The 25,204-nt window shown below is 37.8% G+C and overlaps 1 pseudogene; it reads right to left on the reverse strand.

The window, feature by feature from the left end:
* Positions 1-3,495: 3,495 nt before the first annotated feature.
* LOC125388400 (elongin-B pseudogene) lies at positions 3,496-25,204 on the reverse strand (annotated as a pseudogene).

The following is a 25,204-nucleotide window of genomic DNA, read 5'->3' on the forward strand; positions in this document are numbered from 1 at the left end:
GTTCCACACCTTTTTTAACCATTCTTCTATTGAGGGGCACCTAGGCTGTTTCCAGGTTCTGGCTATTACAAATAGTGCTGCTATGAACATAGTTGAACAAACGCTTTTGTAGTATGTTTGGGCATCTCTAGGGTATATTCCCAAGAGAGGAATTGCTGGGTCCTGAGGGAGGTTGACTCCCAGTTTCCTGAGAAACCTCCACACTGATTTCCAAAGTGGCTGCACAAGTTTGCATTCCCACCAACAATGGATGAGTGTTCCCCTCATTCCACATCCCCTCCAGCATAGGTTATCATTGGTGTTTTTAACTTTAGCTATTCTGACAGGTGTAAGATGGTATCTCAAAGTGGTTTTGATTTGCATTTCCCTGATCGCTAAGGAGGTTGAGCATGACCTTAAGTGTCTTCTGGCCATTCGAAGTTCATCTGTTGTGAATTCTCTGTTCAGATCAGTACCCCATTTTTTAATTGGGTTAATTAGAGTTTTAGTGTCTAGTTTCTTGAGTTCTTTGTATATTCTGGAGATCAGACCTTTGTCTGATGAGGGGTTGGTGAAGATCTTCTCCCAGTCAGAAGGCAGCCTTTTTGTCTTACTGACAGTGTCCTTTGCTTTACAGAAGCTTCTCAGTTTCAGCAGGTCCCATTTATTCATTGTTTCTCTTATTGTCTGTGCTGCTGGGGTCCTAGAGGACCCCACTTGTCTCTAGACTTGTCTAGAGCACTTGTCTCTAGAGGGTAGAGGACAGTCATATTTCTAAGGATCGATTATTGTAACAACTTTTATTCAAAAAAACTATTAATCTCTTCTCTAAATATTTTATAAATTAGATTAATAGATAGGCATAGATATTATGGGCCTACAGACTAAAGATTGTCTGCAATCTTTGCAAGAGAACTTTGGGTGACTTTCCAGAAAGCAGGATGTCTCTGTCATTTCTAGAACTTTGGAAATTGCTTAAAATGCATTTCCTGTTTACTTAGGCAATATTATACCCTTCTGGGATCTTTGATGGTGTTGAAGACAGATACTTCTTGTTTTCCCTAGTTATGATAAAAGCTAAATTAGATATGAAACTTTAGACTCACAAATCTGTAATTCTTGCTTGATACCTGTTTTATTATATGCAACTTTACATATAATAAAATGTTAAAGTTAAAACCTTCCTTTCTATTTAGAAAAGGGGAGATGATGTGGGATTCCCCTCTGTATTCTGTGAATATGTTCTATTATCATTGATTAAAAACAAGTTGCTTTGTTCTATGGCAGGGCAGAATATAGCAAGGTGGGAAATCCAAGCAGAGATAGAGAAAGACAGAAGGTAGTGTCAGGCAGACATCTTGTAGCTGCCAAAGGAGAAATACACCAGAAGCTTGCCGGTAAGTGACAGCCTCACAGAGACACAAAAATTAATAGAAATGGATTAATTTAAGATGTTAGCACTAACTAGAAAGGCACCTGAGCCATTGGCCAAAGAGTTTTGTAATTATTGTAGTTTCTAGGTGATTATTTGAGTCTGGGTGACTGGGAAAGGAAAGCACAGTCTCTATTTGCACCTCGCAGCATCCTCCCCAACTCTTGCTTCCATTTTTATGATGCTGCTTTGTTTAAACAAACAAAAACATTAACTCATTAAAACATTACAATTTCTTAACTTATTAAAATGATTGTAAGAAAAATTTGGATATGTCACCCTCTGCTTTCTCTATCTGCGACTCAATGAAATAATAGTATGTTTGTGTCTCAAGTATATAAAAAGCATGTGCCCAGCCTGAACTTCATTAGAAATATATGGCTGAAAATTAATTAACATAGCAAATTCTAATGAGTGCAGCGTCAGTACATGATGCCTGTTCCCTTATTACCTAAAAGAAACTTTTTGCAATATGTCACTTACACAAAGTGTGTATCTATGCACATTTGGAAAGTTGATCTCTGTTTAAAATTTTTTCACCTCTTTTCTTGACTTGGTCTCTTTCTTGTAGGACCACATGTGGGTTAAAAGGATGTGCTGGACTCTCTTTTCTCTTTCTCTCCGAGAAATCTTGTCTTGGCAGAAGATCAAACTTTGTTTTTAAGTTGATCCTATATCTTCCAAAGTTTCTGATGTCTCTATTTCAAAGCTTGGGCTTCTCTTTTTGTTCCCACAGTAAATTCTGGACACTCTTTTTTCCAACCTAACTGTAATATTCCTTTTGCCACAACCTAGAAGCATGTTTAGTTCTTTGAAGTAAAACATTTCAAGAGCATGTCTTCAGGTTCCCTCCAGGATAACTTTGTCATTAATTAAAAAAAAAAGATATTAAATCTCAATGTAAATTTTAATTACACTACTCATTAAATTTTAGATTGTTTTATCTGTTAATTTACTAATTACATTCACTTCTCAAACTCCCTAACTTGTACTCATATCTTAGATTATAAATATAAATTGCTCTATGGATTACTTAGTGTCTCTTCATGCTAAAAGAATTATCTCTATTTTGTGTGTAAGAGTGTTTTGGTTGCATGTATGTCTATGAACTATGCATGTGCCATAGTGAAAACTTGAGTTACAATTGGTTGCAAGTCATGATGTGGGTATGTTGTGTCTGTCCCAGGTTCTCTGAGAAAACAGAAAGCACTCTTAAGAATACTCATCTCTTAGTCTCAGAAACTGTCATCTTTAAAAAATAACAAAATACCAAAGATATCCTGTCTAATAATATGTATAATCTGTCTAATAATATGTATAATTAATCAGTTCAACTCTGTGTCTTTCTACACAGTGCATCTTCTAACCGAGTGTACCATGTTCTCTAGGACTACCCAGTTTCCTTTCTAGTGACAAGACAATGCCCCAGCCCTGCTGCCGAGTCACTAAGAAGTCAGTGTCATTCCCACTGGTCACTCATTCTCACCACACTGTCTCATCATCGCTCTGAAGTTTTACTCTTCGTGTATTAACTTGCCAGAACTTCGTACATGTTCTCGTTGTCGCACAATAATCGCCATGTCTGTGTGTAATAAGCATAAATTTTAGGAAGTTAATTATGCAAAATCAAGCCATGGAAATGCTAGCTTCATTTCTGGAAGACGAGATGGTAGGATTCAACTCAACACTGGTAATTCTAGTCCAGCCATATGCAACCGCACAAGCCCTTAGCTGTTTCAATGTTTTTTTGGTTGTTGTTGTTTTGTTTGTTTGTTTTTTGGGGGGGAAGTTCTACAGACTTTATTTGTAGCTAGATTTTTTTTTTCTAAAAGAGTTGAATCCTTTGCTCAACAGGCTGGCCTGGGACTGGGTTTTCAGTCCTAGTGTTCTGTTTGGCCTGTGGGACCTGAGCCACGGAGACTACAATGCAGGATAGCCTTGTAAGCTTGAGTGGCAGGATAGCCTTGTAAGCTTCAGTGAGCAAGTAGAACCTATAATGTAAGAAGAGGAAACAAACAAAGTCAGCAGCCAGGTGGACAGCCAAATATTCTTTATTGAGCGGGTGGGTCTCTGGGTGGGGGGAGCTGGGGCCCTCACTGCACAGCTTGTTCATTGACATTGCCTCCGGAATCCTGTGGCTTCATCATATCTGGAAGCTCTGGAGGGCTGGAGAAGGGCTCAATGCGCAGTGCTTCAAAGGCATCATCTACTCCAAAGGCCAGGCCCACTGTGGCTGGGGTCTATGGCCGTGGTATCTGGCTAGTGAAGCCACACTCACCCAGAGTTTTTCCGTCATCAAGAAACTGGTCTTCCTTGTACAGCCTCTGCTCATACTGTGGCCTTGAGGATGCCCTCAAGGATGCAGTTCAGCTCAAACACGGTACTCAGCTCCTTGACATCCATGAAGATGATGGTCTTGTGACACCAGCTCAAGAGAAACACTTCCTGAGGATGGCAGGCCCACGTCAAAGCCAGCTCGTTACCCCTGACCTGGTCCCTGCACCCCCGCCGCTCTCGGTCCTGCGCCCCTTCCCGCCCCACCTCCTACCAGCTGTTTCAATGTTTAATGCTGCTGATACTAAATAATGCAGCTATTGTTCCTTAAATCCCCAAAAGCTTTTTTTCAAAATCCAAATGTACATAATATTCAAGAAATACAACACAGGACATGACTCTTTATCACAACCAGAACCCAACATTGGTGTCACAAATTTAATCTAAGAAAATGGGCTAATCTTTTGTAAATATTAAGATTCTATGACAGTTGAGCTTCAAGACATGGATGACGCTCTGAAAAATTCAAATAAATAAGCAGGTAAGGACACTTGCAATCAACAAGTTGTAACAATGGTACCAACATAATAGAATGACAGAACCAATCCCCATGAGTTTTCCTTTAATTTCCACATTAGAGCACACAAATAAATAAATAAATAAATAAGCATTGAAAGAAAAAATAAAAAAGAAAAGAAGAAAAATAAGTCTGTTTTCTGTGCATGTAAATGTTTAGTTTTCATATCTCTTCAAATATCACTCACTTAAACCATTAAACTCACTACTTATTAATTTTCTACAGTTCACTTTTTAATGTATAGATATGTGTGAGTGTGTGTATATTTTTATGTAAGAGTATATATTTAAATACATGTATATGTATATGTGAGAAAAAGAGAAAGAAAGTGTATATGTGAAAGAGAAAGATAATGTTTGACTTCTTACAATGCAGTCAGTATATACAATGATATTTAAAAACTTTTTCTTTTTTATTTACATTGCTAATTATGGAAATATAAGTATCTTCTAATGAAACCTGTCTCAAATAATATGGTATTAAAAAACAATCATAAGAAAATAAGTTTAAACTGTTTTCTTTCATATAATATGTTTGATTGAGACATATTCTGAAAATGTACATAAGTCAGACACTGTTTTAACACTTATGTTCCACATATGAATATTTTGCAGTATTTTATGTTATTCATGTATGTCCCTTTAGGATTAATTAGACTACCAAAATCAAAGCCAGTGAGTCCCCATGATCTCTTGATGGGCTTATTCTTTTATTTTTAGTTTTTAGTAGATCAGTCACAAACCTCAAAATAAAAACGGTTGAGATTTAGTGTTATGGAATATGTGTGAAGGAAACCCAAGACATGTCACATGACAAATCTGTGTAGAAGGTTCATGAGTTTATCCATGTGTACAACAGCTAAGACTACCAACAATCTGTAGGCCACAAAAGAGAAGAGACACCGCATTCGCTGTGAGGGGTAGTTGTCTTGTGTGAAACCAGCGCCATGTGGTCACTCTAACCAAATCTGGGAAACTGGAATACAGGAAGGCCGTGGCACAGTGAGGGAAGACAGTTCCTTCAGAAAATCAAAAAGAAAGATGGGGGTGAGGTAACTCATGAACCAGTTAAATTTCTGCATTTAGAAAATCCTAAGCTAAGAACACAGTATGTTTGGAATGCACGAACAATTTTTTTTTTATTTTATTTTTTTCTCAAAGTTTATTAAAATACAAAAGTCTCCATTTCCACCCCTCCTCCCAACACCCTCCCACTCCCCCCACTCCCTCCCCTCCTCCCTCTCCATCCCCAATAGCAGTCAGGGTCTCCCGCCCTGTGGGTAGTTCAAGCTCCTCCCCCCTCCCTCCAGGTGAGAGTTCACCAAGGCCAGTTGTCTGGGATTGAGCGAGCACATAATCCAGTCAGATTCTCTGAATGAGGTCGGATTCTCTGAATGTGGCTGGCCTGGTGTCTTCCTGAAAAGCCATTGACAATGACACTGGGACTTGTTTTCTCTGCATATACTGGATTTTTGGGATCTAGTCTGTTTGGATGCTCACGAACAAAAAATTAAAACCTTATGTGCCGTTTGATCCTAACATAAACAACATTTTTAGTGAGATATTTTTTTAAAGTCAGCATTTTCTATGCTCGCTGACTATAGATACAAAAGCAAAATGGGGACTTATTTTCTTTTTTAGTATTCACAATTAATTATTTTTCTTTCACTTATCCTCATGAAGTCTTAAAATTAGAATTCCTATATTCTATGAAATCATAAAATATTATACAACTTTACAAGGTACATGTATTGTAACATAAATTTATTGTGAAACATTTAAATCATGCTGTCTATAAATGTATCACATGTGGTATAAATATTCAAAATGTTTTCTTCTGCTTTATAGAAATAGTGTATGCTTTCTTTCAAGCTTCAAATTTGAAAGCATTTACTATGCTTATATTTTGTCTTACAAATTCCGATACAAAAATAAAATGAATGAGCACATATCTATCCAACACATTGCTTTTTCTTCTTGATAATGAATACCTAGTAAATGTGTGGTAAAATCAAATAGAAATGTTACTCATTTGAGGATCATGTATAAAGTTTTTCCAGGCTGCATAGCAAAATAGACATTTCTAGAAACAATGTGTAAGTTTGACTTTAGCTCCTATTTTTGCTAGCATTTGTTACATTCTTACTATTTTTTTTTTTTGTAATAACTGTTCTTACTGGAGTGCGATCCTCTGTCACCAGGATTTTGGTTAGAGTTCTCTGTGTGACAGCTGTAATTGTCAGCCTACATGTACCTGGTTAAAGAGTCTTAGTGGAATTTTTCTATATTGGGCTGGCCTGGGGTATGTCTGAGGGATATTCTCTTAGTGAAGTTAATTGATATGCGAAGAATAAATACACTAGGATAGCATTATTCCCTAGACTGGGATTCAAGCACAAGGAGACAGGCACGTAATCAACTTTGTATTCTGTTCTTGATGGCATATATGATGTGAATATGTCTGAGTTCTTTTTTTTCAGCTTCCTGACATGGAATTTTAATCTGAACAACACTCCTCCCCCCCCATGAGCTGCTATTTGTTATCATATCAAGAGATGTAAAAGTAAAACACTTGGTAATTAGCTTGACATTTGTAAACACATATGCTGCATGTTTTTCCTATAGAAATTTCTGTAATTGTAGTGCCCATGGTCTCACTGGTATTTGTCTCTTATATTTTGCTAATGATACACCTATGTCAGGTGTGTAATCTGCAAAATGTTTCTCCTCTTCTCTATTATCTCTTCTTGCCATTGTTCTTATTTCTGAGCTTTTCAGATTGCTATAGCACTATATTTTCTTCCATTTTCTCAGCTTTGGGGGTCACGTTCAAAAGCATCCTTGGCAATGGCAATATCCTTTACATTTTCCTGTGTTGACTTTTATAATAACTTCATATTTTTCAGTCTTATTAGTAATTCTCTAGTATACTTTCTATTTCTTTGACTGAGAAAATGGTCCCATTTCATTCTCCTGTCTATGAATATCCAATTTTCACAGCACACTTGCTGAAAAGACTTCACTTTCTCTGGCATGCATTTTTACCACCTGTATCATTAAGCAGGCTGAGTTTAACGCTCCAATTATATTCATGGCCATATGAAATGTTGTCTATACTAGTGTTTTTTAATAATAAAACCTTTACTTGACAGTGTTCACTTTGCAAATAAAAAGAGTAAATGATGCAGTAACACTAGAATGTGCAATCTAGGAGGAAAAGTAATATCACAGATACATATTACTATCTATAACTTATCATTCATGCTTTCAGCCCTAAGGAAAAGAAATCAAATATGCACATACAGCAGCAGCATTAAAGAATACAGAATATGGGATTCTATGATAATATTTTTGAAGAAATGAAATATAATAAATCACAAAATCAATGTCTTTACAAGTGCAATTAATTTTCTTCTTAATCCAACTTTAGTCTCAGATCATTTTGACTCTGAATCTGTAATACAAGTTTATTATCAGAGGTAGAACAATTCAAAAATATCAAATAAATTCCTGTCATAGTTAAAAATCTTCATATATGAGACAGTAAGTCACTTTTCATCAAATAAGCTTAAATTTATTCAAATGTGATAGAAAATTTAATAAATAAATAAATAAATAGAAAGACAATTAGGTGGCATAATTGAAGTGGGACTTGTACAGGGTGTATGGCGGCAAGAGTGCCCAGCAAATAAAAACTATAAGCTTTTTATCAAATCTGAAATGTGGACTTGGGTTAGTTAACAACTTATCTGAGCCACACAGTTCTTAAAATCACAATGCTACTTGAGCAGAAAAGAAATGAAACACTTAAAGAGATGTTGTAAATTAAATAGATCAAGTCAAGGATCACGAAAACAGTTCCACCTATGGGAAATTTTCTAACAGGTCTTCATTTATATCACTTATAACTTATAAAGTTACTTAAGAATTTTCCTTTAATTAAATTCATTAAGCATTCCTCAGAATAGAATACTGTTGGGAAGATATTGACACTCCTAGAATCTCCTTTCTTTGTTGTTTGAGGGAACATGACATTAATTTGAGGGTTAAATAAAACAGACATGAAATTTGACTTTTATAAACTTCCACTAAATATTCTAGCACAGAAGAAAAATGAGAAAAGCAATATACACACATGCAGTAGACTATTTCATGTCATTTGATAAAGAATAATTTTATTGCATAACAAATATAAATATAAAATTATCATGTAAGGCAACCATGTATCAATAAAGATAAGTAAAAGAATAAATGGTAGATACTATTTTTTAATTTATTAGATTTTTTAAAAATGCTAATACAAGTTTTCACTCTCTCACCTCCTCCCATTCCCTCCCCACACCGTCCCACCACACCCTCCTCCAGTCCTCAGAGATGTTAAGATACATTGCTTTGTGGAAGGTCCAAGGCTCTCTCTACTATATCTAAGCTAAGTAAGGTATACATCCAAAAAGAATAGCTTCCTCCCAAAGCCAGTAGATGCAACAGGGATAAATCCTGGTGCCACTGCCAGTAGCCACTCAGTCTGGCCCAGGCATGCAACTTTCAACCACATTCAGAGATACTAGTTTGGTCCTATGCTTATTCCTTCCTAGTTCAGCTGTAGTTGGTGAGCTCCTATTAGCTCAGGTAAACTGTTTCAGTGGGTGAACCCATCATGGTCTTGACCTCTTCATATTCTCATTCCTCCAGAAGCAACCATTAAAATCTCCCTACCAAAAAAGCACAGGGCCAGACAGTTTTATCATAAAACCCTACCAGATTTTCTAGGAAGAACTAAAGCTAATACTTCTCAAATTATTCCAAAAAGTAGAAACAGAAGAAACATTGCCCAATTCATGTGAGATCATGGTTGCTCTAATACCTAAACCACATAAAGATCTAATTAAGAGATCTATGGAAATTTGTATTGTAAACTCTTTTCATTTCTGTTCAATATAGTACTTCACTTCTTACTAGAGCAAAAGACTACTGAAGGGGAAGAAGGTCATACAATTATGAAGGCAAGAAGTGCATGTGTCTCTTTTTTGCTGATGATATGATAGTATACAAAAACAATCCTAAAAATTCCACCAGGAAATTCCTACACTTGATAAACACTTCAATCAAAGTATCAGAATACAACATTAAATCACAAAATCCATATCTTCCATACATATAAATGACTAATAGACTCAAACACGAATCAGGAAAATGATACCCATTACAAAATCCTCAAGAATTATAAAGTATATTGGTATATTGGGTTAACAACTTCAGAAAAGCAAAGATCTTGATTGATAAATGTTTAAGATACTGAAAGATTTGAAGAAGACATTTGAAGATAGAAATATCTCCCATAGTAATAGATCATTAGAATTCATGTATTGAAAATTGCCATTCTAAAAAAAAGCATTCTGCAGAATTATTTCAATCTCCAACAAAATTCCTCATAGATGATGAAAGGATATTTTTAAGCTTTGTATGAAAACACAAAACACCAAGAATAGATAGAACAATCCTAAATAATAAAAAAAAACAGTTCATTATCCCCTACTACAAATTTTACTCCAGACTTTTAATACTAAATGCAGAATGATACTGGTATAAAAGAAGACACATTGATAAAAAGAATTTAATATATTACCATGATATAAAACAACTACCTATGGTCACAATGCTTCTATGTGAATCCATAAACAACACAGGTTGTTGCCAAGGCTATAAGTAGCTTTCTATCAAATAGCTTGAGGCTATATTGCTGAAAACAATACCTATATAACTCATTTAACATGCAGAAATTATATTATTGTCTACCTAGAACCTTCTTGGTACTAGATACATTCTGCACACTATGAAAGAAGAAATGTATACTGTAACCCAGCAATATAGCTATAAATTATTTGATCTACATGATCTGCAACATGTACTGCCTTCAAGATATACAAGATATACTAGTACAATAATTGCTCAGATATTGTGGGAATAACCAGACAATATCTGATTTGATTTAAGGCCCACTCCACATATGATTCCATATGCAACACTGCTTAGGTGATCAATAATCTGAGACTAGATATCCCAGGGACTTACGGTAAAACCAAATGTTACTTTTCTACTAAAGGAACATAGCAATAAAATGACACCTAAATACAATCTGCTGTACTCTTAGATCAGTGCCTTGCTTAGCTATCATCAGAGATGCTTCCTTCATCAGTAGATGGGAACAAATCCGTAGGCACACAGCCAGTCAATATGCACAGAGTTAGAGAAAACACTCAGTCCTAACCAGAATGCCTCCATCAAGTATCTCCCTTTAGGTCTCAGGGAACCCTAAAGAAGAGGAGGCAGAAGGAGTGTAAGAGACAGAAGGGATGGAGTACAGCAAGAAAACAAGGCCTTGTAAATTCTGCAGGACCAAAGAATATAAGGGCTTATAGAAATTGGAGCAGTGTGCATGGTTCTGCACTGGTCTGCACCAGATGGGGTTGTAGATTTGAAGGAAGTAGACACATGCCTCAATCCCTGACTAGAAGTTATCTCCAATAGATAGCCATTTGCAAGAGGTCTCAATGGTAAAATAACCCACTCTGGAGTGTAGGCCTCAAGTCCAGTAGTAGATAGCTGACAGAAAATGAACTCGGTATCATCTTTGGAGGTTCTTTGTCTCATAAGGCCATGTCAGAGTTTTTTTTTCTCATTCTCTCTCTTTCATCTATCTATCTATCTATCTATCTATCTATCTATCTATCTATCTATCTATCTATCTATCTTTATCTATCATCTATCTATCTATCTGTCTGTCTGTCTGTCTGTCTCTCTGTCTGTCTATCATCTATCATTTATTTATTTGTATTAAAAATCATTTGTGTATATTTATTATGGCTTCTGTTTTTCTGTTCTTATAAGATTCCTGAGTGCAAACAAGTGTCTCTCTGAATCTTGTGTCTCCTCTTGAGCTCCTTTCCTTTTACTTGTTTGTTTTGTTTGACTGTGGTTGTTTTTTTTATTTTCACCTTTTTATATTTTTGTAATTTCCCTTGGATAAATGTTTCTGGTTTGTTTGTTTGTCTGTTTTGTTGTTGTTGTTGTTGTTCGTTTCTTATTTTTAATGAGATACAGAAAGGGGAGGATTCACAAAGGAGTGGTTTGGGGAAAGGGAAACCTTTATCAGAATATATTCTATGAAAAAAGACTCTGTTTTCAATAAAAGAAAGAAATCATAACAAATATATAAAAATGTTGTAAATTAGAAGCTCATTGTAGGAGTGAAAGAGGTTTAGGATATGAATAGAACATAGCTCAGAGAATTAACTAAGCCATGCTCATAAGGACAAAACTGAAGTGGCAATCACAGAGCCAATCTGGGTCTGAGCTAGGTCCTCTGGTTGTTATAGCTGTATACATTTGTATTCTGAAGGATTCTTAACCATGAGAGTGTGGATGAGTTTGACTCTTTTCCCAGCCCTTGGTAGCCTTTTTCTTCTACTAGGCTGCCTTAGCCAGCCTTGATACGAGGGTTTCTGTTTAGGCTTACTATAACTTGTTATGCTATATTTGGTAGATATCCCTGGGAGACCGACCTGCTCTTTTCTGAAGAGAAACCGAGGAGGAATGATTCTGGGGGAGAGAGATACAAAAATAATCGGCCAACATAATTATTTAGAGTTATTTAGACGTTTTAAAAGAAATGTTTTTAACTAGTGTATATGATCACTAAACCCTTTGCCTCTCCCATGGGGTAAATAGTGAGGACATTTATGTTGTGCATTTCTTTATATAGTTCACTGCATTGTCTGCCAGTGCTCCCCAAACTATCAGGAGAGTGTTTAGCAGATGCAGGTGCCTTTGAATTAGAGTTAAGCTCCAGAAGCCACCAAACTCATTAGAAAACATTCATGCTGAAAATTCTACTTCTCAAAAACAAACAAAATAATACTGTCTTGTGATCAAATTGCTCCTATATTACCCCTCCTTCAGTTAAAGCTAAATTTATTCCAAAATAATGTGTTCTCCATTTTGCACACAATCTAACTCTCTCTCTGCTTTCTTGATGATGCTCTGATATGAATGTTCAATGGTCACCATTCTTCTAACTTAACATATCCCAGCCTGCCTCTTATTATTTCAGCTCTTCAGCACTTCTTTAAAAGTTTAGTTTTCTGTGTCCCCCAAGGTCTCATATGGATTCCTCTCTTGAGCATACTTTCCTTTCTCTTATCTTCATTTGACTTCCATATGCTTTTATGTCTGGGTATCTACGAAGGATGATGGGAGTAGAAATAGTCCATGTACCAGTTCAGAAAGCAGATTCAAAGACAGGTTGCTTCAAGCTGCTTTTCCCCATCCTCTTTACATATTAACTACAGATGTGTGCTGCTCATGTTCCTTCACTTAATCTATCCGAGATATGCCTACATATACACACCCAGAGGAGTGCGTTTTACATGTGCCTCACGGTAAATTTTACAGCCAGTAATATTGAAATTCAAGGGCACCAACAACTCAATCATGTCAGTAAAAAGTACATTGAAAATAAAATTTAATAAAGGAAATATATAATAATGCTGGAATACTTGTCAAATAGAATTAATAAACACTTATAGAATATTCTACAAAATACAACAGCTACAGTATACATACTCTTCACCAAAGTTCACAGAAAATTATCTATAAGTGTGGCATTTTATATTAAAATGAGAGAATCAGCACAAAGTAATTAAAATAAATTTCTAGTATCAAATTATAGGGAGAAAAACTAGAATTTTTAGATTTCAAGCCTTGCTTATTTTCATTCCAAAAACAGAAATCAGTAAGTATAACATACACATAAAAATATATAGACAAATGTCCCGCGCTACCGTCTCGCCAGCAAGAACCACACGGAACACTAGGATCCTTCTGCAGAATAGCTTTATGTCTCTTGGGAGCAGAGCATAAGCCAACACGGCCGTGGGGACCCAGATAAGATGGAACCCATCCCTTATAAAGGAAACAGACCCTGCCCTGGACGTGTCATTCCCGGATTGGCTGACTGCTCCCAGTCCCAGGTGAAACCTCGGGAGTAGGCAGGGACGCAGCGGTAGAGAGTTACAAAGCACGTGCGCTGAGATTAAAGGCGTGTGCCGCCACACCTTGGGGTCACAGAGGTCAATCTCTACCTTTGTTCCTAGAAGCAATGGAGAATGTGGTCCGGCCCTCTACATATCCCCCTTTTTTTACTTCTTTGCAGAAAGGCAACTCCCTAGGAAGGTAAAGATAGAGGTCGCACTTCCCAAAATGAAAACATAAAAATGGGCTTACACGGAATCTGTCCCTAGGCTCATGACACCTGGAACCTATCCGGCCTGCCCTCTGCCATTTTTCTGGGAAAGGGAATATACAGCAGAAAACCCTTAAGCAGAGCGACTTATCTCTCAGAGAGGGCCATTCTCTGTGCGATGCTCTTCAGCTCGACAACCTTCAGGGCTAGCTAAGCCAAGCACTCCACCCTGTGCAATGGACCACAGTCCTAGGGGTGCAGGAGCTGGTTGGCTTAAACCCTACTGCTTTAGATAACCACACATCAGTAGAGGCCCCCTGTTTCAGGGCAGCCAGCGCTTGTGCAATAACCACTTTGTCCCTACAATTTTGGGATTTGAGTCAGCAGACCATCCAGAGGAAAAACACTAATCCATAGCATAGGACTGTTCCAAAACATTTCCACCCCCACCCATTCTTTGAAGTAGGGGAATGAGAGACACGGCCCAGGACTGAAGTCCTACGGCCAAGCTTATAAATCATCTCTAGGACAGTAGGGAGGGGGCCCAAAATCTTATTGGTTGTAAAAAATCGGGGAGACACAGCCATCCTATGGTTGACTGGTAACAACTTCAGGAAGGCTGAGAGTGTCCTCCATCGGTGCTCTGTCATCCATCCGCAAAATGGCAGGAGGAACAGCAGCCAGGTCCTCAGGCGAATCCGTGTGTTGTGGATCACTCTTCACTGTTCGGGTCAATCGCTCTGGCAGCCAGAATGGGCTTTCTTGATCCTGTGGGAAAACACAAACAGCTCCCCGGGATCTCAATAAGATGGGATCCGGGCCTTTCCATTCATTAGAAAGCACACTTACAGCTGTATCGGCTATCTGGCGGTAGGCGCCGTAAGGGTAGTTTGTCTGGGCAGCGGCATAGTGCCCTCGCCCAGTCAGGAGGTCAAATGTCCATTGTTGTTGTTCTGGAGTTAAGGCCTGAGCGTTAGCTCTGGCCTGTTCCTGGGCTGCCTCGTGCCACAGCGCTTTCCATTCCAAATATTGACCCATGCTGATGAGCGATGCTTTTGCAACTGTTTCCCAGTCCGCTGGAGTCATGGCAGACAAGGCCAATCTATCCAACTGGGCAAAGGTAAAATTAGCAGTCACTCCATACTTTCTGACTGACTCTGCTAACTCTTTGATTTGATTGTACTCCACAGGTGCATGTAATCGCCCGTTTTCCCCTTCATAAACGGGGAAAGCCAAGTGTAACTTTCTCTTGACCTTATCAGGGATAAATGAAAAGGTCTTTGGCCCAAGGCTTTCCTCATAAGGAGGCGCCGAAGGGGCAATTGAGGGAAGGTGTAGCCTATAATGAGGCGGATGGACCGTTTGGGATAACCTCATGGCCCTGCCGTTGGCTAATTCTACTTCCTCCTCTGTATCCATTTCTCCTTCCTCTTCTCCTGCAGAAAACTTTTGGCCTTGTGGGCCAATATTCTCCCCCATTTCTACTTCCTTAGAATTCCTGGAGGGTCCTTTTTCCTTAATTTTTTCTCTCACGCGCGCGCCTAACCTCCCACTGCATTCAGTTTCTGATATTCTGTCCTGAATTTCCTCCGCCCTTGCAACAACCGCTTGGCAAGATTCATCTTTTAAGCAATTTTTGATGGAAAATAAGAGAATTGCTAAGATAAGCATCAAGGCCTGTATGAAACCTTCCCAATGCGGAGACAAGTCGAGCTCAAAACCGAAAAATCCAGGAACAGACATTACCTCTCTGATATGCAGACCCTGCAGTTCTGAATCCTTCCTGAATCCAAAGTGAATCCAAGAGATCCCCGTCAGTGCGGTGGTCAAGATTCCTCGGCGTCCCGAGGGCTTCGGCACCAGATGTCCCGCGCTACCGTCTCGCCAGCAAGAACCACACGGAACACTAGGATCCTTCTGCAGAATAGCTTTATGTCTCTTGGGAGCAGAGCATAAGCCAACACGGCCGTGGGGACCCAGATAAGATGGAACCCATCCCTTATAAAGGAAACAGACCCTGCCCTGGACGTGTCATTCCCGGATTGGCTGACTGCTCCCAGTCCCAGGTGAAACCTCGGGAGTAGGCAGGGACGCAGCGGTAGAGAGTTACAAAGCACGTGCGCTGAGATTAAAGGCGTGTGCCGCCACACCTTGGGGTCACAGAGGTCAATCTCTACCTTTGTTCCTAGAAGCAATGGAGAATGTGGTCCGGCCCTCCACAGACAAAAATAACAAAATCATTTCAAAAACCATCAGAAAACACCCGTGACAAAATTTTACTTCTTTCATGATAATAGTCCTGATGGATCCAGGAAGAAATAGAGCCTATCTTAGTATAATGAAGACTATATACGGTAAATGATGTATTGTTTATATCATACAAAACTGAAAAGCACTCAAATTATCACTCTAATATTAATAATAGTAGAAGCATGTTCATCCTCTCTACTTTTATTCAATACAATGTTTGAAGTCTTAACTAGAGCAATGAGGTAAGGGAATTAAATAAAAGAAAAAAAATGAAGACAAATTCTTCTTTGGTCCAACTATATGATAATGCACATCTTTAAAGGCTTCCAATAGTCCCTGCAAGCTGAAAAAATACTATCAGAAAAATAACCAGATAAAAATATAATCACAGCACAAACCTTAAACTGTCAACAGTGAATTGTTGAAAATAAAATATTGCTTGGGAAAAATGACATAATAATTTCTTCAAAACTAGATAGCTGATCAGCTATTTTGCTGTCTCTCTGAAATTTAACAGGTAAACAGCTATTTGAAATTAATAATCTGCCTCTTCCATCTAGATATATGTAAATTTAATTACTCGATGTCATACACATTGAGAAGGGTGTCAAAGTTACATGACAATAATAGCACTTGATATTCCAGTGTTCTTATTTAATTGAGTGTTGACTGATTTTACAAATAAAGCAATACACTGGTACTAAAATCCATGCTACTCAAAAATTCATATTGAAAGGAAGAGGGTGAACTGCTGATCATATACAAAGGCATTTTAGTAAATGCTTTCTAGCAATGGATTTTAATTTTGCAACATATTATTCTGTCTCTTTAAAACACCTACCTTCTCAGATTTTGAGATAAAAAACAAAAATTCACATTATTTCTACTGCAGTGTTGTTGGATCTATGTTTGTAATTTTGAAATACCTAATGGGTTTTAATTTTAAGGAAACTGAATGCCACTTGCCTAAAGACAACAATTCTCAAGTAGGCCTTATGCACTTAGAGACTTATGCACACAATCAATATAGTGAAAAGAAAGCCTGCAGAATGAGGGAGAAATTGTCATTTATACATCTGGTAGAGGATTAATATCTCTGGTAGAGAATATATAAATAAATCAAAAACAAAGAATCAAAATCACAAATAAGTTAAAGGAAATATTTTAAAAGATAACGTTCATCTTCACTTGGAACTTTGAAAATGAAAGTGAAAACAAGTTGGAGATTTTGTTTTACACTAGTCATAATGGTAAAGATAAACCAAACAGTCAACAACAAATGCCTGAAGTGTGTAGGATATAAGGGAACCCTCATTCATAAAGTTATTGGAATGGCAAACTGCTGCAGTCATTCTGGAAATTGGTATGCAGAATTCTCAAAACACTAAAAATATGTCTACTATATTACCCAGTATATTCCTTGGCACTTCTCAGACATTTGTTCAGCCATGTTATTACTGCTCTATTCACAAATTCAGGAAATGGGAAAAAATGAATGGATAACTAAAATGTGGTATGCATACACTATGAAATCCAATTCAGTTATAAAAAATGGAATCATAAAATTTAAATAAATGAATGGAGCATGAAAAGATCATATTGATTTAGTAATCAGGACACAGAAATACAAACATCATATGTTCTCTCTCCAGTAAGGTTCTTAGCACCAATGTGAGTATATGTCCTAGAGAATCACAGAACGGGGCATGCAAAAAGGAGAGTATTGCAAGTATAGTGTCTTGAGCAGTAATAGGGGAAGGGACTTGCAGGACACAAGTGATTTGATGTGAGAAATGAAAAAACGGGGAACTCTATAAAGGAAGAGTGGAAAAAGATAAATACAGAAAGAGAAAGGAAGATAAAATAACAGTAAAAATATCTGAAAAGGTCATATAGAATAGTATTATTAGTTATCTGCCTAAAAACAACATGTATGATATATGTATGTTCTTGTACAAATATATAGGCATAGTTTTAGTGAAGTTGTTTTTTCCCTACACAGCTGACAATGCTCCCTCCAAGAGTCAAAGGCAACCTAACAAAGATACCAACATCAGGCATGAGAAGTCAACTTTTGAGTTGTTAGTGGGGTTGTTTGAGAAATGCCTAATACATTTCAATCTATTCATATTTCCCTTGGTTGCCCCCCAGATGTGGAAGGTAATTTCTTATTGCTGGGAAATCATTCATTTCAGACACAGGCACAAGAAATTCCTGAGCTAGACATGACACTTCTTCCCTGTGGACTATGTTTCACAGTACCAGAAGGTAACATACAAACTCTCAAAGCAGTAAAGAAATCAATGGCTCTATTCAGCTATGATGCCTATGACCCACAAAAATGTCCATCATAGAACAATAATCCCAGTAAAGTAGTGAGTTAGTGGCACACATAACTTGATAATCATTAGCTCTCCAATTGGACTTAAGGCTAGCATGGTATGAGGGAAATTATGCCTACTACTGAAAACCAGCAGTGTTTGAGGAGGTTTATATAAAGGATAGGGAAGAGGATAGGAAATCATATAATTTTAATTCTCTAAAATAAAAGATAATTTTTTAAATTTTTTTTATAGGAGGGCAACCGATTTTTTGGAGTTGATCTTGTATCCTGCCACATTACTAAATGTGTTTATCAGCTGTAGGAGTTCTTTGGAGAGCTTTTGAGGTCGCTTATGTACACTATCATATCATCTGCAAATAACGAAAGTTTAACTTCATCCTTTCCAATTCAAATCCCCTTGATCCCCTTATGTTGTCTTATTGCTATTGCTAGAACTTCAAGCACTATATTGAAGAGGTATGGAGAGAGTGGACAGCCTTGTCGTGGTCCTGATTTTAGTGGAATGGCTTTGAGTTTCTCTCCATTCAGTTTGATGTTAGCTGTCGGCTTGCTGTATATTGCTTTTATTATATTTAGGTATGATCCTTGTATCCCCAGTCTCTCCAACACCTTTACCATAAAGGGGTGTTGAATTTTGTCAAATGCTTTTTCAGCATCTAATGAAATGATCATATGGTTTTTTTCTTTCAGTTTATTTATATGATGGATTACATTGATAGATTTGCATATGTTGAACCAGCCCTCCATCTCTGGAATGAAACCCACTTGATCATAATGGATGATTTTTCTAATGTGTTCTTGGATTCGGTTTGCCAGTCTTTTATTGAGAATTTTTACATCGATGTTCATGAGTGAGATTGGCCTGTAATACTCTTTCTTGGTTGTGTCTTTATGTGCTTTTGGTATCAGGGTAACTGTAGCTTCATAAAAAGAGTTTGGCAATGACTCTTCTGTTTCTATATTGTGAAATACATTAAGGAGAGTAGGTATTAGCTCATCCTGGAAGTTCTGGTAGAATTCTACATTGAAACCACCTGGTCCTGGGCTTTTTTTGGTAGGGAGGTTTTTAAAAACAGCTTCTAATTCTTCACGACTGACAGGTCTATTTAGATTGTTCACCTGGTCTTGGTTCAACTTTGGTATATGGTACTTATCTAAAAAAATGTCCATTTCTTTTACATTTTCCAACTTTGTGGCATACAGGCTTTTGTACTAAGATCTAATGATTCTCTGAATTTCCTCTGTGTCTGTGGTTATGTCCCCCTTTTCATTTCTGATCTTATTAATTTGCATGTTCTCTCTCTGCTGTTTGATTAGTTTGGATAGGGGTTTGTCAATCTTGTTGATTTTCTCCAAGAACCAGCTTTTTGTTTCATTGATTCTTTGGATTGTTTTCTGTGTTTCTATTTCGTTGATTTCAGCCCTCAGTTTGATTATTTCCAGTCTTCTACACCTCCTGGGTGAATCAGCTTCTTTTTTTTCTAGAGCTTTCAAGTGTGTTGTTAAGTCTCCAATGTGTGCTTTCTCCGTTTTCTTTAATTGGGCACTTAGTCCTATGAACTTTCCTCTTAGCACTGCTTTCATAGTGTCTCATAGGTTTGAGTATATTGTGTCTTTATTTTCATTATATTATTATTATTATTAATATATAAAAATTTCCACTTCCTCCCCTACTCCCAATACCCTCCCACTCCCCCACTCCCTCTCCTCCTCCCTCTCCAGTCCTAAGAGCAGTCAGGGTTTCCTGCCCTGTGGGAAGTTCAAGTTCCTCCCCCCTCCCTCCAGGTCGAGGAAGATGTGCAGCCAAACAGACTAGGATCCCAAAAAGCCAGTACATGCAGACAAAACAAGACCCAGTACCATTGTCAATGGCTTCTCAGTCAGCCCCCATGTCAGCCACATTCAGAGAATCCGGTTTGATCACATGCTCGTTCAGTTCCAGTCCAGCTGGCATTGATGAGCTCTTATTAGATCAGTCCCCTTGTATCAGTGGGTGAACACACCCCTCGCGGTCCTGACTTCCTTTTTCATGTTCTCCCTCCTTCTGCTCCTCATTTGGACCTTGGGGGCTCAGTCCAGTACTCCAATGTGGGTCTCCGTCTCTATCTCCATCCAACGTCGGATGAAGGTTCCCTCTGATCCTGTCTTCCTAGCTCACGTTCTCCCTCCTTCTGCTTCTCATTTGGACCTAGGGAGTTAAGTCCAGTGTTCCAATGTGGGTCTCTGTCTCTATCCCCATCCATCGCCAGATGAAGGTTCTATGGTGATATGCAGAATATTCATCAGTATGGTTATGGGCCAAGGCCAGTTCAGGCACCCACTCCTCTGCTGCCCAGGGAACAATCTGGGGACCTCTCCTTGGAACTGGGAACCCCTCTAGAATCAAGACTCTTGTAACCCCTAAAATGGCTCCCTTAGTTGAGATATATACTTCCCTGCTCCCATATCCATCCTTCCCCCCCATCGCATTCCCCCAAGCTATCCCCTATCCTCCCCTTCTCCCTTCTCTCTAACTATCTCCCCTTCCACACCCCACCCCACCCCCCATGCACCCAAGTTTGCCTGGCAATCTTGTCTACTTCCAATATCCAAAAGGATTACTATATGATTTTCTTCAGGTTCACCTTTGTATTTAGCTTCTCTAGGATCACGAATTATAGGCTCAAAGACTTTTAACTATGGCTACTTATGAGTGAGTACCTACCATATTCCTCTTTTTTGGATCTGGGTTACCTCACTCAGTAAAGCATTTTCTATGCCTAGAATCCACTTATGAGTGAGTACATACCATATTCCTCTTTTTGGGTCTGGGTTACCTCACTCAGTAAAGCGTTTTCTATTTCCATCCATTTGTATGTAAAATTCAAGATGTCATTGTTTTTTACCGCTGAATAAAACTCTAACAAATGGTGATGGCATAACTGGATGTCAACCTCTAGAAGAATGAAAGTAGATCCATATTTATCACCATGCACAAAATTCTAGTCCAAATGGATTAAAGACCTCAACATTAATCTGACCACTTTGAATCTGATAGAAGAGAAAGTGGGAAGTAGTCTACAAGACATAGGCACAGGAGACCATTTCCTAGGTAGAACCCCAGTAGCACAGACAATAAGAGAATCAATGAATAAATGGGACCTCCTGAAACTGAGAAGCTTCTGTAAAGCAAAGGACACTGTCAGTAAGACAAAAAGGCTACCTTCCGACTGGGAGAAGAACTTCACCAACCACTCATCAGACAAAGGTCTGATCTCCAAAATATACAAAGAACTCAAGAAACTAGGCAATAAAACTCTTATTAACCCAATTAAAAAATGGGGTTCTGAACTGAACAGAGAATTCTCAACAGAAGAACTTCGAATGGCCAAAAGACACTTAAGGTCATGCTCAACCTCCTTGGTGATCAGGGAAATGCAAATCAAAACCACTTTGAGATACCATCTTACACCTGTCAGAATAGCTAAAGTCAAAAACACTAATGATAGCCTATGCTGGAGAGGATGTCGAGTGAGGGGAACACTCATCCATTGTTTGTGGGAATGCAAACTTGTGCAGCCACTGTGGAAATCAGTGTGGCAGTTTCTCAGGAAACTGGGAGTCAACCTCCCTCAGTACCCAGCAATTCCACTCTTGGGAATATACCCAAGAGATGCCCTAACATACTACAAAAGCATTTGTTCAGCTACGTTCATAGTTGCACTATTTGTAATAGCCAGAACCTGGAAACAACCTAGGTGCCCCTCAATAGAAGAATGGTTAAAAAAACAAGGGTTGAACATATACACATTAGAGTTTTACTCAGCGGTAAGATAAAAATTTAAATGTAGTAAAGTTTTCAAATGACTTCGACAAATTGTATTACAATATCATAGAGGGATAGCCCTAAAGAAACAGAATTCTTAGCTGAATGTTTGCTGTGTGAGAGTACCATCACACAGCACTCAAAATAAACAAAAGTTTAGACTTTATGTTTCAATAAGGCTCATAAGGGCAGGCCAGGCATAAAGAGATGGCCAGGCAGTTGATAGCGCTTTCCTTGCCCACAGAGTAGATACCAACATCCATAACTCCAGTTCTAGAGGTGCTGCCAGACTTTTCTGGCCTCTATGAACATTGTCCACACACAGCATACAGCAAAAGAGACATTTACATAAAATAAAAATAAACATTAAAATAATATAATGATTACTACTTGAGCATAATTCTCAAATTTAGTTTCCAGTACCCATGTCAGGAGGACATTATCATAGCTATCTCTACCATATGTAGTGTCAATTCAAATGTGTTTTAATAATGAAAAACTGTCTAAAGATTTGAGAATAAAACAGCCACACTGGTCAGCCTTACAGAAAAGATTATGATAACACACACCTTTAATCCCAGTTGCCAAAATGTCACACAACTTTAATCCCAGTAGTCACAATGACACACACCTTTAATCGCAGTAGACACCCTAGATGGCATAGAAATCATGTGGTGCATGCCTTTAGTCCCATTGATGCATGCCTTTGATCCCTGCCCTAGAGAGGAATATAAGACAGGATGAAACAGCTCTCAGATACAATCTCCTTCTGAGATTCCTGGAGGCAGTATTGCCATTTTTGGACTGAAATCAAGATTAGAGCTAGTGGCTGGTTACGTTTCTTTTCAGATCTTCAGGTTGCACCACAATTTCAGACCCTAATTTTTTTTTAATTGTGCTTCAACCATATGTAACTACAAGGGACCCAAAACATTCTTCTGGCCTCTGCAAGTACCTGCACATGTATGGCATAGACACACACACACACACACACACACACACACACACACACACACACACACACAGAGAGAGATGCATACACATGCACAGCACACACACATACATTGATAAACAGCCAAAAATTAGAAATAAATAGATGAGAGATTACCTACTTCTTCTTATTTCTCTTCTTTGAAACCAAACTTACGTATTCCCAAAAGTATATTTCATACTTACCTGCTGTGAAAGAACTTCACTAAGAAGGAATTTCTGAGTCCAGTGAAGGTTGGATCTAGAAGATAGGAGAAAGTAACAATGAGTCGATGCTAGTGGAAAAAGAATGATCATTTTTCTAAATTTTAAAGTGATATGAATGGGCATATATATACTGAAGTGTATAAAACAAACAAAAACAAATTTATCTCATTTCTATAAAGTATGATGTTGAAAGAGACTGTGAAGTCACTTATAAAGAAAATAAACACTTAATTACTAGACAAGACACATGGATATTGAAGGTTTATTCTGTTACATTCAGAAATAGATCTGTGTATAGTTTTCGTTTTCCACAGATACTTCTTTGAAATGTTGTGGTAATTCTCCATAGTCTTCTATAAATATATGTATCATTAAAAAAGAAAGATTGCACAATAAAAATATATAAGAATGAGGTCACTTAGAAGATTTCTGCCATAATGTTTGTAAAATTAGGTATAAATATGCTTACAAAATTAAAAAGCAAAAGTTCCATAAAACTATAGTTTAATGTAGAGACTCTGGTTGAGTTGGGCATTTTTATTTTCCCTATTCTGCTTATGATATTATTCACTGAGATAACTCATTTTGGGATCAGGAAAAGAAATGGACCATAGCAACGTCCACACTGCAATTCCTGAATATTGGGAATGACATTATAATATCTTAAAGGGGTTAGCTTAGTGATTCATTGAAATTCTATTTAAAGGATTTGAGATTAACCCAGTTTATCGGGGTGGGTCCAGTGCAGCTATGTATAATTAAGTGTGGAAGAAGAAGAGAAGCAAGCACTCTCAGAGTCACTAGAAGTAATGAAACATGCTATTAGCCAGCTTTGAAGTTGGAAGTTGATTGGATGTGACAAGTCCCTTCTTGGCTCATGTGTTTTGAGTGTTTGGTCCCCAGTAGTGATGTTGTCTATGAAGGCTGTGGATAGAATCTCCCTGAGGAAAGCATAACACTAGAAGTGGGCCTTGAGATTTGATAACCTGACAACCCCAACATCCTGTCTGTTTTCATGCTCTGTTTGCAAAAGGAAGGCGATAAGATGCCACATGCTTCTCTACCCACACCTTACTTGCAATGATGGTCAGTGTCCACTTAGACTGTGAACCAGAGGACCACTCTCCACCCGCTTAAGTTGCTTCTTGTCAGATATTTGACAACTGCAACAAGATAACTAATTAATATAGGATGCAACAATCAAGAAAGTCAGTTTCTAGCAACAGGAAGCATGGCTGTCAAAAAAGGACACAGCTCTAATGACTACTTGATTTTCCCAGTAAGATTACAACTACAGAATATATTTTTGATTCTTTAATACACTGAATTTGTGGTAATACCAAAGAGTGGCTATAGGAAACTGAAAATATCAGATAATATACCTAAAGGCATAAAATGTTATAGGATTAATGAGTCGGCTCAGCAAGTGATCACACTTGAGTTCATGTCTGATGAACTCAGTTCAGTCGCTGCACCCCACAGTGGACAAAAGAAATAATTAATTCCTGAAAGTTGTTTTATGGCTTCTTCCTCCCCAACCCCCATCCACACACAGAGAGAGATTAGCATTTAAAATTTATAAATGTTAAAAATCAAGAAATAAAAAGAAAGCAACTTGAAAATTAATAAGATGGTTCACAAATATCTTTAAAAAATGCAAGAGAATTACAAATATACACAGAAAAATCGGTTAAATTAGTAGTTTTAAATAATCTTTCTGTTTTTTCACATAATGGATGAAAAGTAGAAAATGAAGAAAAATGTACAAAAATAAATAAGTGGCTAGCTTCTAGCAGAGCTACTTTACAATTAATCTCAATAGAATCTACAAACTTAAAACAGTTCAGACTTAGTTTTTACTAGTGAGTCAATAAAACAGAGTTAACAGTATAACAAAAGAACCTCCAATACCCTGCAATTTGTATCCAATCAGTTAAAGTAAATAAACATAAAGGTCCTCAGCCAGCCAGAGAAGGGCCAGTGGCTAACAGTAGTTATTCTTACTGAGGATCCAACTTCAGTTCCCAGTATTTACGTGAAGACAACAACATTTCTCAGGCTGTCCAGCATGTTCTTCAGATCTCCATTGTTACGAGGCACATACAT

Source organism: Myodes glareolus, chromosome 6, assembly GCF_982192425.1.
Source record: "Myodes glareolus chromosome 6, mMyoGla1.1, whole genome shotgun sequence".
NCBI lineage: Eukaryota > Metazoa > Chordata > Mammalia > Rodentia > Cricetidae > Myodes > Myodes glareolus.